This window comes from Zosterops lateralis (assembly GCF_965231275.1).
Source record: "Zosterops lateralis genome assembly, chromosome: Z".
Lineage (NCBI taxonomy): Eukaryota > Metazoa > Chordata > Aves > Passeriformes > Zosteropidae > Zosterops > Zosterops lateralis.
In genome coordinates, this window is record NC_139800.1 from 71,908,421 (window position 1) to 71,923,671 (window position 15,251).

The window sequence follows — 15,251 nt, forward strand, 5'->3', positions numbered from 1 at the left end:
TGGCAAATTTCTACAACTTCTGAGAGAGTGAAGTTTAAAAAGCAAGGAAATGCAAAGAACTGAAATGGTTATGGAAGCAAGGAATGGCTATTAAAAATTGCTAATGGTTTAAAACAGGATGAAAGGAAAGAGTGTTTGGGTTTAAAAAAAACAAAAAAAAAAAAAAAGGAGAATAGAAAAGAAATCGTTTAAAAATCAGAATGAAAAAAAATCAAAAAAGCAAATACCCAAGCACCTGCCACCAACTGTGGACAACACCAAAAAAATCCAACCAGCCACGCCCCAAAGATGACGAAACATAAAAATATGTAAGCAATTGGGGACCACAAGAACAAAAAAGTTACAAGAAGTTAATTAGAAAAAATTACAACATTTTAATCTCTGCCTTAGCTTTCAGCACCACCTTTCTCTTCTGAAAAATGTCTCTGAACCTTTCTGTTGACACTAGCTCTATTGCTCCATTATATTCAGATGCAAGTATTGTTGTATTTGCTTACACAATCTGTGCAGCCTGAAGGGAGATCTTGGCTGGGAACCCACATCCAAGTGAGTATAATTGCTTAAAAAGCAGACTTACCTGGAACTCCGGAAGAATGAAGTGCAGCAGCTCCTTCAGACTCAAAGACAGACTGAGATTTCGTTCAGAGAAAATAAATTTTAGAAAAGCAAGGAAATGCACAGAACTGAAAGGCTGATGGTTGGTAGGAAAGGCTGTGTTGGTTCCAGAAACAGGGTAGGATAGGCTGTGCAGGGTCTCACACCAAAGGATACGTCAGATCCAGAAATACCGTAGAGTCCGGAGGGGGAGAAACCAGAGGGCATGGTGGTTGCAGACAGAGCGTAAATTCTGTGTCTAGGTTCTCTACTAGGTACTAAAATAAAACAAAGAATAAAAAGGAAATCACAAGAGAATCTACATTTGCTGTTCAATACCTCTCACAAAGGTGTGTCTGTGAAGTGCTTCTAACTGTTTCCTTCTTCTCCTAACTGCTTATTTGAAACACAGGACGCCTGATTATAGATACTAATCTTTAATAGACAATGGCCATTGGACAAGAGGTATCCAGCCTTAGGAAGTGTTGGAAAACAATAACACTTTATATGAAATGCTAGGAATATTTACAGAGATCTTTTGCCCATCATCATTATCATTCCAAGGCTGCGGCTTTTAAGCAAGTAAAGACATTTATTCTATATTCTCTCTGAAAGTATTCTTGGGGAACATTGGCCCTGTTAGCTGCAGAAAGGACTCATTTACTTTTAAACATATTTAGCCATCAATTGAAATCAACACTTAATACTCCTCAAATATTAGTCAGGCATATTGTTACTGGCTCCATTTAATATAAATTACTGTAATATTCAAATATGTTACGATAGTCTGACAAGTGAAAAATTCACATAAGTAGAAAAGTGAGTATCAAACAGTGTTTGCATAGAAAAGGCTCTTGCTTTACCAATTGGCACGTGTGGGGTTGAGCTACTGTGAACACCTTGTCCTAAGTTACATAATGCAGTTCAGGATATAAATTTCATCTTTATCCTTTTCAATTTTATAATCCTTTTAAACTGCACGATTTATACTATTTGGTCACAACTCCTACTCACGTAAGCAAAGCCACATGACAAGGAGAGCAGTTGGACTGGGATGCCTGCATTCCCTATTATGCAGTTTATTCCTTATATACTCCCTGTGCAGTAATGTTGGCAAGTGATGCCGAGTTGATTAAAATCGGGTAAGAATTGTTAATAGTCCAGTCAAAAGTAGTTTCTGGGAGACATCCCTGCTTGGCGTACTCAGCATTATGGACACTTCCAGCTTAGTAAACATTGTCAATATGCTTTTCCGGTTTTGCCTCTACTGAGATCTGCATTCCTTCATGTCTGCGCTCATCTCAATAGTTGGGAAATTCTCTTTTGTGGCCTCTCTGTGTTGTGTTTGCATGGGTTAATTTTTGGTGAGGAGGGAAGAAGCCAGCCATGGAAGTGATATCTGGGTGAGGAGCTGCTAAAACTTCTTCCGTGCCTGGCAAAACCAATCACTGGCTGCCTCTGAGAGCAGGCACATTGCTAAGCCAATTAGAAAAGCTGGTAATGCCTCTAGGATCATTTATTGATGAAAGACAGAACCTTGGGAACTCTCTTTTTCTTGCCTGGAGGGCTGGGTAGGAGCCAGGCTCCTCCCGATGTGGGGCCGGCCACATGGCCAGGACCGAGTGGCCACGGTTGGCACGGCTGAGCCGGTGCCACGCGGCCACGGCTATCTCAGCATGGCTCGCAATGAACTTTATTTGCTTTGCCACTTTTAGCCAGCCATGCTGCAAACAGAAGGGCAAAAAGCGCTCCGCATGAAGAGAGGCGCTGAGTGGAGCCTGCAGCCGGCGTGGCCCGCGGGGTGCCGACGGGATCCACGGGATCAGCAGTGAGAGAGGCATGGCAAGCAATACCCTGATCTGGAGCCCGGATGGGGCCCGAAACCTTTCAACGCTGCACAACTCTATAAAGCATTTCAATTGATAGAACTTGAGAACAAGTGAACGTATTCTCCACTATTCCACACTAATTCTCTCCCAAGTCGGAGGAAAGTTGAAGACCTGTGAGGAGGACAACATGGAAACACTAAGGTCGGTGCAAACGAGGCAGGTGGAGGAGGAGGTGTCCTGGTCCTGGGAGCTGAAATTCCCCTGCAAGCCAGGGTGAGGACTATATTACTACAATCTATTTCCCTGGAATTCATTAAGTGCCTGGGGGAATGCAGAATTCACCCGCAGCCTGGGAGAAAAAGGTGCTCACGCTGGAACGTGTGGATGCTGAGAAGCTGGGATCTGGTGGGAGGCTTGAGCAGCGAGAGAGAGAGAGAGAGAGAGAGAGAGAGAGAAAACCCTTGCCTCCAGAGACAGCAGAAAAAGACCCTTGCATATTTTAGACTAGAGAACGGCTCATCCTTAAAACAAAACCCTATGAACCAAACGGCCCATGGAAAGAACAGTTGGGGGAAGACTGCTGTGCCCATGGAAGAGACACACATTGCAGAAGATTTGGGCAGGACTGTTACTCGTTAGAAAAGTTCACAGAGAACTGTCTCCCTTGGGAAAGACCCCATGGCGTAGCAAAAGAGACTCCTCTCCTTTAAGCAAACTAAAGAAAGGCTTTTAGAAGCAACAAACCCACTAAAAGCCCCGTTTTGTCTCCCTGCCTTGTCGGTGGGAAGGAAATGAAGGGCCAGGGAAGGGCAAAAGGGTTTTTAGTTCTTTTGATCCTTTTTGAATTCTGTTATAGATCTTTCTTTAGCCATTTGAAACTTTTGAGTCTGTTTTGCCCTTGAAGCCTTTTACTCCTAATCCTTATCTCACCCCAGGAGCCTTTTAATTGTTCTTTCTCCCTCCTCTGCTCAGCTCTGGCAGAGGAGAATGAGTAAATGATTTTTTCATAGGTGCACTGGTGTTTAGCCAATGTCAAGCCCACAACACTAAGAGATTTTACTCTACTTACTATCACTGTCAATACATTGACACGTTTCAGAGCAAATAAACCATCCAGTACTAACAATACTAAGAAAAAGTTACAATTGTTTGTGTCCACATTTACTGAATTCTGTCCTACACGATTGACAAGGAAAAAATGCAAGACAGGAAGTAACAAGGAAAAAAAACCAGTCTGGCAAATTTCTACAACTTCAGAGAGAGTGAAGTTTAAAAAGCAAGGAAATGCAAAGAACTGAAATGGTTATGGAAGCAAGGAATGGCTATTAAAAATTGCTAATGGTTTAAAACAGGATGAAAGGAAAGAGTGTTTGGGTTTAAAAAAAACAAAAAAAAAAAAAAAGGAGAATAGAAAAGAAATCGTTTAAAAATCAGAATGAAAAAAAATCAAAAAAGCAAATACCCAAGCACCTGCCACCAACTGTGGACAACACCAAAAAAATCCAACCAGCCACGCCCCAAAGATGACGAAACATAAAAATATGTAAGCAATTGGGGACCACAAGAACAAAAAAGTTACAAGAAGTTAATTAGAAAAAATTACAACATTTTAATCTCTGCCTTAGCTTTCAGCACCACCTTTCTCTTCTGAAAAATGTCTCTGAACCTTTCTGTTGACACTAGCTCTATTGCTCCATTATATTCAGATGCAAGTATTGTTGTATTTGCTTACACAATCTGTGCAGCCTGAAGGGAGATCTTGGCTGGGAACCCACATCCAAGTGAGTATAATTGCTTAAAAAGCAGACTTACCTGGAACTCCGGAAGAATGAAGTGCAGCAGCTCCTTCAGACTCAAAGACAGACTGAGATTTCGTTCAGAGAAAATAAATTTTAGAAAAGCAAGGAAATGCACAGAACTGAAAGGCTGATGGTTGGTAGGAAAGGCTGTGTTGGTTCCAGAAACAGGGTAGGATAGGCTGTGCAGGGTCTCACACCAAAGGATACGTCAGATCCAGAAATACCGTAGAGTCCGGAGGGGGAGAAACCAGAGGGCATGGTGGTTGCAGACAGAGCGTAAATTCTGTGTCTAGGTTCTCTACTAGGTACTAAAATAAAACAAAGAATAAAAAGGAAATCACAAGAGAATCTACATTTGCTGTTCAATACCTCTCACAAAGGTGTGTCTGTGAAGTGCTTCTAACTGTTTCCTTCTTCTCCTAACTGCTTATTTGAAACACAGGACGCCTGATTATAGATACTAATCTTTAATAGACAATGGCCATTGGACAAGAGGTATCCAGCCTTAGGAAGTGTTGGAAAACAATAACACTTTATATGAAATGCTAGGAATATTTACAGAGATCTTTTGCCCATCATCATTATCATTCCAAGGCTGCGGCTTTTAAGCAAGTAAAGACATTTATTCTATATTCTCTCTGAAAGTATTCTTGGGGAACATTGGCCCTGTTAGCTGCAGAAAGGACTCATTTACTTTTAAACATATTTAGCCATCAATTGAAATCAACACTTAATACTCCTCAAATATTAGTCAGGCATATTGTTACTGGCTCCATTTAATATAAATTACTGTAATATTCAAATATGTTACGATAGTCTGACAAGTGAAAAATTCACATAAGTAGAAAAGTGAGTATCAAACAGTGTTTGCATAGAAAAGGCTCTTGCTTTACCAATTGGCACGTGTGGGGTTGAGCTACTGTGAACACCTTGTCCTAAGTTACATAATGCAGTTCAGGATATAAATTTCATCTTTATCCTTTTCAATTTTATAATCCTTTTAAACTGCACGATTTATACTATTTGGTCACAACTCCTACTCACGTAAGCAAAGCCACATGACAAGGAGAGCAGTTGGACTGGGATGCCTGCATTCCCTATTATGCAGTTTATTCCTTATATACTCCCTGTGCAGTAATGTTGGCAAGTGATGCCGAGTTGATTAAAATCGGGTAAGAATTGTTAATAGTCCAGTCAAAAGTAGTTTCTGGGAGACATCCCTGCTTGGCGTACTCAGCATTATGGACACTTCCAGCTTAGTAAACATTGTCAATATGCTTTTCCGGTTTTGCCTCTACTGAGATCTGCATTCCTTCATGTCTGCGCTCATCTCAATAGTTGGGAAATTCTCTTTTGTGGCCTCTCTGTGTTGTGTTTGCATGGGTTAATTTTTGGTGAGGAGGGAAGAAGCCAGCCATGGAAGTGATATCTGGGTGAGGAGCTGCTAAAACTTCTTCCGTGCCTGGCAAAACCAATCACTGGCTGCCTCTGAGAGCAGGCACATTGCTAAGCCAATTAGAAAAGCTGGTAATGCCTCTAGGATCATTTATTGATGAAAGACAGAACCTTGGGAACTCTCTTTTTCTTGCCTGGAGGGCTGGGTAGGAGCCAGGCTCCTCCCGATGTGGGGCCGGCCACATGGCCAGGACCGAGTGGCCACGGTTGGCACGGCTGAGCCGGTGCCACGCGGCCACGGCTATCTCAGCATGGCTCGCAATGAACTTTATTTGCTTTGCCACTTTTAGCCAGCCATGCTGCAAACAGAAGGGCAAAAAGCGCTCCGCATGAAGAGAGGCGCTGAGTGGAGCCTGCAGCCGGCGTGGCCCGCGGGGTGCCGACGGGATCCACGGGATCAGCAGTGAGAGAGGCATGGCAAGCAATACCCTGATCTGGAGCCCGGATGGGGCCCGAAACCTTTCAACGCTGCACAACTCTATAAAGCATTTCAATTGATAGAACTTGAGAACAAGTGAACGTATTCTCCACTATTCCACACTAATTCTCTCCCAAGTCGGAGGAAAGTTGAAGACCTGTGAGGAGGACAACATGGAAACACTAAGGTCGGTGCAAACGAGGCAGGTGGAGGAGGAGGTGTCCTGGTCCTGGGAGCTGAAATTCCCCTGCAAGCCAGGGTGAGGACTATATTACTACAATCTATTTCCCTGGAATTCATTAAGTGCCTGGGGGAATGCAGAATTCACCCGCAGCCTGGGAGAAAAAGGTGCTCACGCTGGAACGTGTGGATGCTGAGAAGCTGGGATCTGGTGGGAGGCTTGAGCAGCGAGAGAGAGAGAGAGAGAGAGAGAGAGAGAGAAAACCCTTGCCTCCAGAGACAGCAGAAAAAGACCCTTGCATATTTTAGACTAGAGAACGGCTCATCCTTAAAACAAAACCCTATGAACCAAACGGCCCATGGAAAGAACAGTTGGGGGAAGACTGCTGTGCCCATGGAAGAGACACACATTGCAGAAGATTTGGGCAGGACTGTTACTCGTTAGAAAAGTTCACAGAGAACTGTCTCCCTTGGGAAAGACCCCATGGCGTAGCAAAAGAGACTCCTCTCCTTTAAGCAAACTAAAGAAAGGCTTTTAGAAGCAACAAACCCACTAAAAGCCCCGTTTTGTCTCCCTGCCTTGTCGGTGGGAAGGAAATGAAGGGCCAGGGAAGGGCAAAAGGGTTTTTAGTTCTTTTGATCCTTTTTGAATTCTGTTATAGATCTTTCTTTAGCCATTTGAAACTTTTGAGTCTGTTTTGCCCTTGAAGCCTTTTACTCCTAATCCTTATCTCACCCCAGGAGCCTTTTAATTGTTCTTTCTCCCTCCTCTGCTCAGCTCTGGCAGAGGAGAATGAGTAAATGATTTTTTCATAGGTGCACTGGTGTTTAGCCAATGTCAAGCCCACAACACTAAGAGATTTTACTCTACTTACTATCACTGTCAATACATTGACACGTTTCAGAGCAAATAAACCATCCAGTACTAACAATACTAAGAAAAAGTTACAATTGTTTGTGTCCACATTTACTGAATTCTGTCCTACACGATTGACAAGGAAAAAATGCAAGACAGGAAGTAACAAGGAAAAAAAACCAGTCTGGCAAATTTCTACAACTTCAGAGAGAGTGAAGTTTAAAAAGCAAGGAAATGCAAAGAACTGAAATGGTTATGGAAGCAAGGAATGGCTATTAAAAATTGCTAATGGTTTAAAACAGGATGAAAGGAAAGAGTGTTTGGGTTTAAAAAAAACAAAAAAAAAAAAAAAGGAGAATAGAAAAGAAATCGTTTAAAAATCAGAATGAAAAAAAATCAAAAAAGCAAATACCCAAGCACCTGCCACCAACTGTGGACAACACCAAAAAAATCCAACCAGCCACGCCCCAAAGATGACGAAACATAAAAATATGTAAGCAATTGGGGACCACAAGAACAAAAAAGTTACAAGAAGTTAATTAGAAAAAATTACAACATTTTAATCTCTGCCTTAGCTTTCAGCACCACCTTTCTCTTCTGAAAAATGTCTCTGAAACTTTCTGTTGACACTAGCTCTATTGCTCCATTATATTCAGATGCAAGTATTGTTGTATTTGCTTACACAATCTGTGCAGCCTGAAGGGAGATCTTGGCTGGGAACCCACATCCAAGTGAGTATAATTACTTAAAAAGCAGACTTACCTGGAACTCCGGAAGGATGAGGTACAGCAGCTCCTTCAGACTCAAAGACAGACTGAGATTTCGTTCAGAGAAAATAAATTTTAGAAAAGCAAGGAAATGCACAGAACTGAAAGGCTGATGGTTGGTAGGAAAGGCTGTGTTGGTTCCAGAAACAGGGTAGGATAGGCTGTGCAGGGTCTCACACCAAAGGATACGTCAGATCCAGAAATACCGTAGAGTCCGGAGGGGGAGAAACCAGAGGGCATGGTGGTTGCAGACAGAGCGTAAATTCTGTGTCTAGGTTCTCTACTAGGTACTAAAATAAAACAAAGAATAAAAAGGAAATCACAAGAGAATCTACATTTGCTGTTCAATACCTCTCACAAAGGTGTGTCTGTGAAGTGCTTCTAACTGTTTCCTTCTTCTCCTAACTGCTTATTTGAAACACAGGACGCCTGATTATAGATACTAATCTTTAATAGACAATGGCCATTGGACAAGAGGTATCCAGCCTTAGGAAGTGTTGGAAAACAATAACACTTTATATGAAATGCTAGGAATATTTACAGAGATCTTTTGCCCATCATCATTATCATTCCAAGGCTGCGGCTTTTAAGCAAGTAAAGACATTTATTCTATATTCTCTCTGAAAGTATTCTTGGGGAACATTGGCCCTGTTAGCTGCAGAAAGGACTCATTTACTTTTAAACATATTTAGCCATCAATTGAAATCAACACTTAATACTCCTCAAATATTAGTCAGGCATATTGTTACTGGCTCCATTTAATATAAATTACTGTAATATTCAAATATGTTACGATAGTCTGACAAGTGAAAAATTCACATAAGTAGAAAAGTGAGTATCAAACAGTGTTTGCATAGAAAAGGCTCTTGCTTTACCAATTGGCACGTGTGGGGTTGAGCTACTGTGAACACCTTGTCCTAAGTTACATAATGCAGTTCAGGATATAAATTTCATCTTTATCCTTTTCAATTTTATAATCCTTTTAAACTGCACGATTTATACTATTTGGTCACAACTCCTACTCACGTAAGCAAAGCCACATGACAAGGAGAGCAGTTGGACTGGGATGCCTGCATTCCCTATTATGCAGTTTATTCCTTATATACTCCCTGTGCAGTAATGTTGGCAAGTGATGCCGAGTTGATTAAAATCGGGTAAGAATTGTTAATAGTCCAGTCAAAAGTAGTTTCTGGGAGACATCCCTGCTTGGCGTACTCAGCATTATGGACACTTCCAGCTTAGTAAACATTGTCAATATGCTTTTCCGGTTTTGCCTCTACTGAGATCTGCATTCCTTCATGTCTGCGCTCATCTCAATAGTTGGGAAATTCTCTTTTGTGGCCTCTCTGTGTTGTGTTTGCATGGGTTAATTTTTGGTGAGGAGGGAAGAAGCCAGCCATGGAAGTGATATCTGGGTGAGGAGCTGCTAAAACTTCTTCCGTGCCTGGCAAAACCAATCACTGGCTGCCTCTGAGAGCAGGCACATTGCTAAGCCAATTAGAAAAGCTGGTAATGCCTCTAGGATCATTTATTGATGAAAGACAGAACCTTGGGAACTCTCTTTTTCTTGCCTGGAGGGCTGGGTAGGAGCCAGGCTCCTCCCGATGTGGGGCCGGCCACATGGCCAGGACCGAGTGGCCACGGTTGGCACGGCTGAGCCGGTGCCACGCGGCCACGGCTATCTCAGCATGGCTCGCAATGAACTTTATTTGCTTTGCCACTTTTAGCCAGCCATGCTGCAAACAGAAGGGCAAAAAGCGCTCCGCATGAAGAGAGGCGCTGAGTGGAGCCTGCAGCCGGCGTGGCCCGCGGGGTGCCGACGGGATCCACGGGATCAGCAGTGAGAGAGGCATGGCAAGCAATACCCTGATCTGGAGCCCGGATGGGGCCCGAAACCTTTCAACGCTGCACAACTCTATAAAGCATTTCAATTGATAGAACTTGAGAACAAGTGAACGTATTCTCCACTATTCCACACTAATTCTCTCCCAAGTCGGAGGAAAGTTGAAGACCTGTGAGGAGGACAACATGGAAACACTAAGGTCGGTGCAAACGAGGCAGGTGGAGGAGGAGGTGTCCTGGTCCTGGGAGCTGAAATTCCCCTGCAAGCCAGGGTGAGGACTATATTACTACAATCTATTTCCCTGGAATTCATTAAGTGCCTGGGGGAATGCAGAATTCACCCGCAGCCTGGGAGAAAAAGGTGCTCACGCTGGAACGTGTGGATGCTGAGAAGCTGGGATCTGGTGGGAGGCTTGAGCAAAGAGAGAGAGAGAGAGAGAGAGAGAGAGAGAGAGACAGAGAGAAAACCCTTGCCTCCAGAGATAGAAGAAAAAGACCCTTGCATATTTTAGACTAGAGAACAGCTCATCCTTAAAACAAAATCCCATGAACCAAATGGCCCATGGAAAGAACAGTTGGGGGAAGACTGCTGTGCCCATGGAAGAGACACACATTGCAGAAGATTTGGGCAGGACTGTTACTCGTTAGAAAAGTTCACAGAGAACTGTCTCCCTTGGGAAAGACTCCCTGGCATAGCAAAAGAGACTCTTCTCCTTAAGCAAACTGAAGAAAGGCTTTTAGAAGCAACAAACCCACTAAAAGCCCCGTTTTGTCTCCCTGCCTTGTCGGTGGGAAGGAAATGAAGGGCCAGGGAAGGGCAAAAGGGTTTTTAGTTCTTATGATCCTTTTTGAATTCTGTTATAGATCTTTCTTTAGCCATTTGAAACTTTTGAGTCTGTTTTGCCCTTGAAGCCTTTTACTCCTAATCCTTATCTCACCCCAGGAGCCTTTTAATTGTTCTTTCCCCCTCCTCTGCTCAGCTCTGGCAGAGGAGAATGAATAAATGATTTTTTCATAGGTGCACTGGTGTTTAGCCAACGTCAAGCCCGCAACACTAAGAGATTTTACTCTACTTACTATCACTGTCAATACATTGACACGTTTCAGAGCAAATAAACCATCCAGTACTAACAATACTAAGAAAAAGTTACAATTGTTTGCGTCCACATTTACTGAATTCTGTCCTACACGATTGCCAAGGAAAAAATGCAAGACAGGAAGTAACAAGGGAAAAAAAACAGTCTGGCAAATGTCTACAACTTCAGAGAGAGTGAAGTTTGAAAAGCAAGGAAATGCAAAGAACTGAAATGGTTATGGAAGCAAGGAATGGGTATTAAAAATTGCTAATGGTTTAAAACAGGATGAAAGGAAAGAGTGTTTGGGTTTAAAAAAAAAAAAAAAAAAAAAAAAAAAAAAAGGAGAATAGAAATCGTTTAAAAATCAGAATGAAAAAAAAATCAAAAAAGCAAATACCCAAGCACCTGCCACCAACTGTGGGCAACACCAAAAAAATCCAACCAGCCACGCCCCTAAGATGACGAAACATAAAAATATGTAAGCAATTGGGGACCACAAGAACAAAAAAGTTACAAGAAGTTAATTAGAAAAAATTACAACATTTTAATCTCTGCCTTAGCTTTCAGCACCACCTTTCTCTTCTGAAAAATGTCTCTGAACCTTTCTGTTGACACTAGCTCTATTGCTCCATTATGTTTAGATGCAAGTATTGTTGTATTTGCTTACACAATCTGTGCAGCATGAAGGGAGATCTTGGCTGGGAACCCACATCCAAGTGAGTATAATTGCTTAAAAAGCAGACTTACCTGGAACTCCGGAAGAATGAAGTGCAGCAGCTCCTTCAGACTCAAAGACAGACTGAGAAGGTTTCGTTCAGAGAAAATAAATTTTAGAAAAGCAAGAAAATGCACAGAACTGAATGGCTGATGGTTGGAAGGAAAGGCTGTGTTGGTTTCAAAAACAGGGTAGGATAGGCTGTGCAGGGTCTCACACCAAAGGATACGTCAGATCCAGAAATACTGTAGAGTCCGGAAGGTGTGAAACCAGAGGGCATGGTGGTTGCAGACAGAGCGTAAATTCTGTGTCTAGGTTCTCTACTAGGTGCTAAAATAAAACAAAGAATAAAAAGGAAATCACAAGAGAATCTACATTTGCTGTTCAATACCTCTCACAAAGGTGTGTCTGTGAAGTGCTTCTAACTGTTTCCTTCTTCTCCTAACTGCTTATTTGAAACACAGGACGCCTGATTATAGATACTAATCTTTAATAGACAATGGCCATTGGACAAGAGGTATCCAGCCTTAGGAAGTGTTGGAAAACAATAACACTTTATATGAAATGCTAGGAATATTTACAGAGATCTTTTGCCCATCATCATTATCATTCCAAGGCTGCGGCTTTTAAGCAAGTAAAGACATTTATTCTATATTCTCTCTGAAAGTATTCTTGGGGAACATTGGCCCTGTTAGCTGCAGAAAGGACTCATTTACTTTTAAACATATTTAGCCATCAATTGAAATCAACACTTAATACTCCTCAAATATTAGTCAGGCATATTGTTACTGGCTCCATTTAAATTAAATTACTGTAATATTCAAATATGTTACGATAGTCTGACAAGTGAAAAATTCACATAAGTAGAAGAGTGAGTATCAAACAATGTTTGCATAGAAAAGGCTCTTGCTTTACCAATTGGCACGTGTGGGGTTGAGCTACTGTGAACACCTTGTCCTAAGTTACATAATGCAATTGAGAATATAAATTTCATCTTTATCCTTTTCAATTTTATAATCCTTTTAAACTGCACGATTTATACTATTTGGTCACAACTCCTACTCACGTAAGCAAAGCCACATGACAAGGAGAGCAGTTGGACTGGGATGCCTGCATTCCCTATTATGCAGTTTATTCCTTATATACTCCCTGTGCAGTAATGTTGGCAAGTGATGCCGAGTTGATTAAAATCAGGTAAGAATTGTTAATAGTCTAGTCAAAAGTAGTTTCTGGGAGACATCCCTGCTTAGCGTACTCAGCATTATGGACACTTCCAGCTTAGTAAACATTGTCAATGCGATTTTCTGGTTTTGCCTCTACTGAGATCTGCATTCCTTCATGTCTGCGCTCATCTCAATAGTTGGGAAATTCTCTTTTGTGGCCTCTCAGTGTTGGGTTTGCATGGGTTAATTTTTGGTGAGGAGGGAAGAAGCCAGCCATGGAAGTGATATCTGGGTGAGGAGCTGCTAAAACTTCTTCCGTGCCTGGCAAAACCAATCACTGGCTGCCTCTGAGAGCAGGCACATTGCTAAGCCAATTAGAAAAGCTGGTAATGCCTCTAGGATCATTTATTGATGAAAGACAGAACCTTGGGAACTCTCTTTTTCTTGCCTGGAGGGCTGGGTAGGAGCCAGACTCCTCCCGATGCGGGGCCGGCCACATGGCCAGGACCGAGTGGCCACGGTTGGCACGGCTGAGCTGGTGCCACGCGGCCACGGCTATCTCAGCATGGCTCGCAATGAACTTTATTTGCTTTGCCACTTTTAGCCAGCCATGCTGCAAACAGAAGGGCAAAAAGCGCTCCGCATGAAGAGAGGCGCTGAGTGGAGCCTGCAGCCGGCGTGGCCCGTGGGGTGCCGGAGGGATCCACGGGATCAGCAGTGAGAGAGGCATGGCAAGCAATACCCTGATCTGGAGCCCGGATGGGGCCCGAAACCTTTCAACGCTGCACAACTCTATAAAGCTTTTCAATTGATAGAACTTGAGAACAAGTGAACGTATTCTCCACTATTCCACACTAATTCTCTCCCAAGTCGGAGGAAAGTTGAAGACCTGTGAGGAGGACAACATGGAAACACTAAGGTCGGTGCAAACGAGGCAGGTGGAGGAGGAGGTGTCCTGGTCCTGGGAGCTGAAATTCCCCTGCAAGCCAGGGTGAGGACTATATTACTACAATCTATTTCCCTGGAATTCATTAAGTGCCTGGGGGAATGCAGCATTCACCTGCAGCCTGGGAGAAAAAGGTGCTCACGCTGGAACGTGTGGATGCTGAGAAGCTGGGATCTGGTGGGAGGCTTGAGCAGAGAGAGAGAGAGAGAGAGAGAGAGAAAACCCTTGCCTCCAGAGATAGAAGAAAAAGACCCTTGTATATTTTAGACTAGAGAACGGCTCATCCTTAAAACAAAATCCCATGAACCAAATGGCCCATGGAAAGAACAGTTGGGGGAAGACTGCTGTGCCCATGGAAGAGACACACATTGCAGAAGATTTGGGCAGGACTGTTACTCGTTAGAAAAGTTCACAGAGAACTGTCTCCCTTGGGAAAGACTCCATGGCATAGCAAAAGAGACTCTTCTCCTTAAGCAAACTGAAGAAAGGCTTTTAGAAGCAACAAACCCACTAAAAGCCCCGTTTTGTCTCCCTGCCTTGTCGGTGGGAAGGAAATGAAGGGCCGGGGAAGGGCAAAAGGGTTTTTAGTTCTTATGATCCTTTTTGAATTCTGTTATAGATCTTTCTTTAGCCATTTGAAACTTTTGAGTCTGTTTTGCCCTTGAAGCCTTTTACTCCTAATCCTTATCTCACCCCAGGAGCCTTTTAATTGTTCTTTCCCCCTCCTCTGCTCAGCTCTGGCAGAGGAGAATGAGTAAATGATTTTTTCATAGGTGCACTGGTGTTTAGCCAACGTCAAGCCCGCAACACTAAGAGATTTTACTCTACTTACTATCACTGTCAATACATTGACACGTTTCAGAGCAAGTAAACCATCCAGTACTAACAATACTAAGAAAAAGATACAATTGTTTGCGTCCACATTTACTGAATTCTGTCCTACACGATTGCCAAGGAAAAAATGCAAGACAGGAAGTAACAAGGGAAAAAAAACAGTCTGGCAAATGTCTACAACTTCAGAGAGAGTGAAGTTTGAAAAGCAAGGAAATGCAAAGAACTGAAATGGTTATGGAAGCAAGGAATGGGTATTAAAAATTGCTAATGGTTTAAAACAGGATGAAAGGAAAGAGTGTTTGGGTTTAAAAAAACAAAAAAAAAAAAAAAAAGGAGAATAGAAAACAAATCATTTAAAAATTGGAATAAAAGAAAAAAATCAAAAAGCAAATACCCAATCATCTGCCACCAACTGTCAGCAACAACAAAAAAATCCAACTAGCCACGCCCCAAAGAGGACAAAACATAAAAATATGTAAGCAGTTGGGGACCACTAGAACAAAGAAGCTACAAGAAGTTAATTTTAAAAAAATTACAAAATTTTAATCCCTGCCTTAGCTTTCAGCACCAACTTTCCCTTCTGAAAAATGTCTCTGAAACTTTCTGTTGACACTAGCTCTATTGCTGCATTATGTTTAGATGCAAGTATTGTTGTATTTGCTTACACAATCTGTGCAGCCTGAAGGGAGATCTTGGCTGGGAATCCACATCCAAGTGAGTATAATTGCTTAAAAAGCAGACTTACCTGGAACTCCGGAAGGATGAGGTACAGCAGCT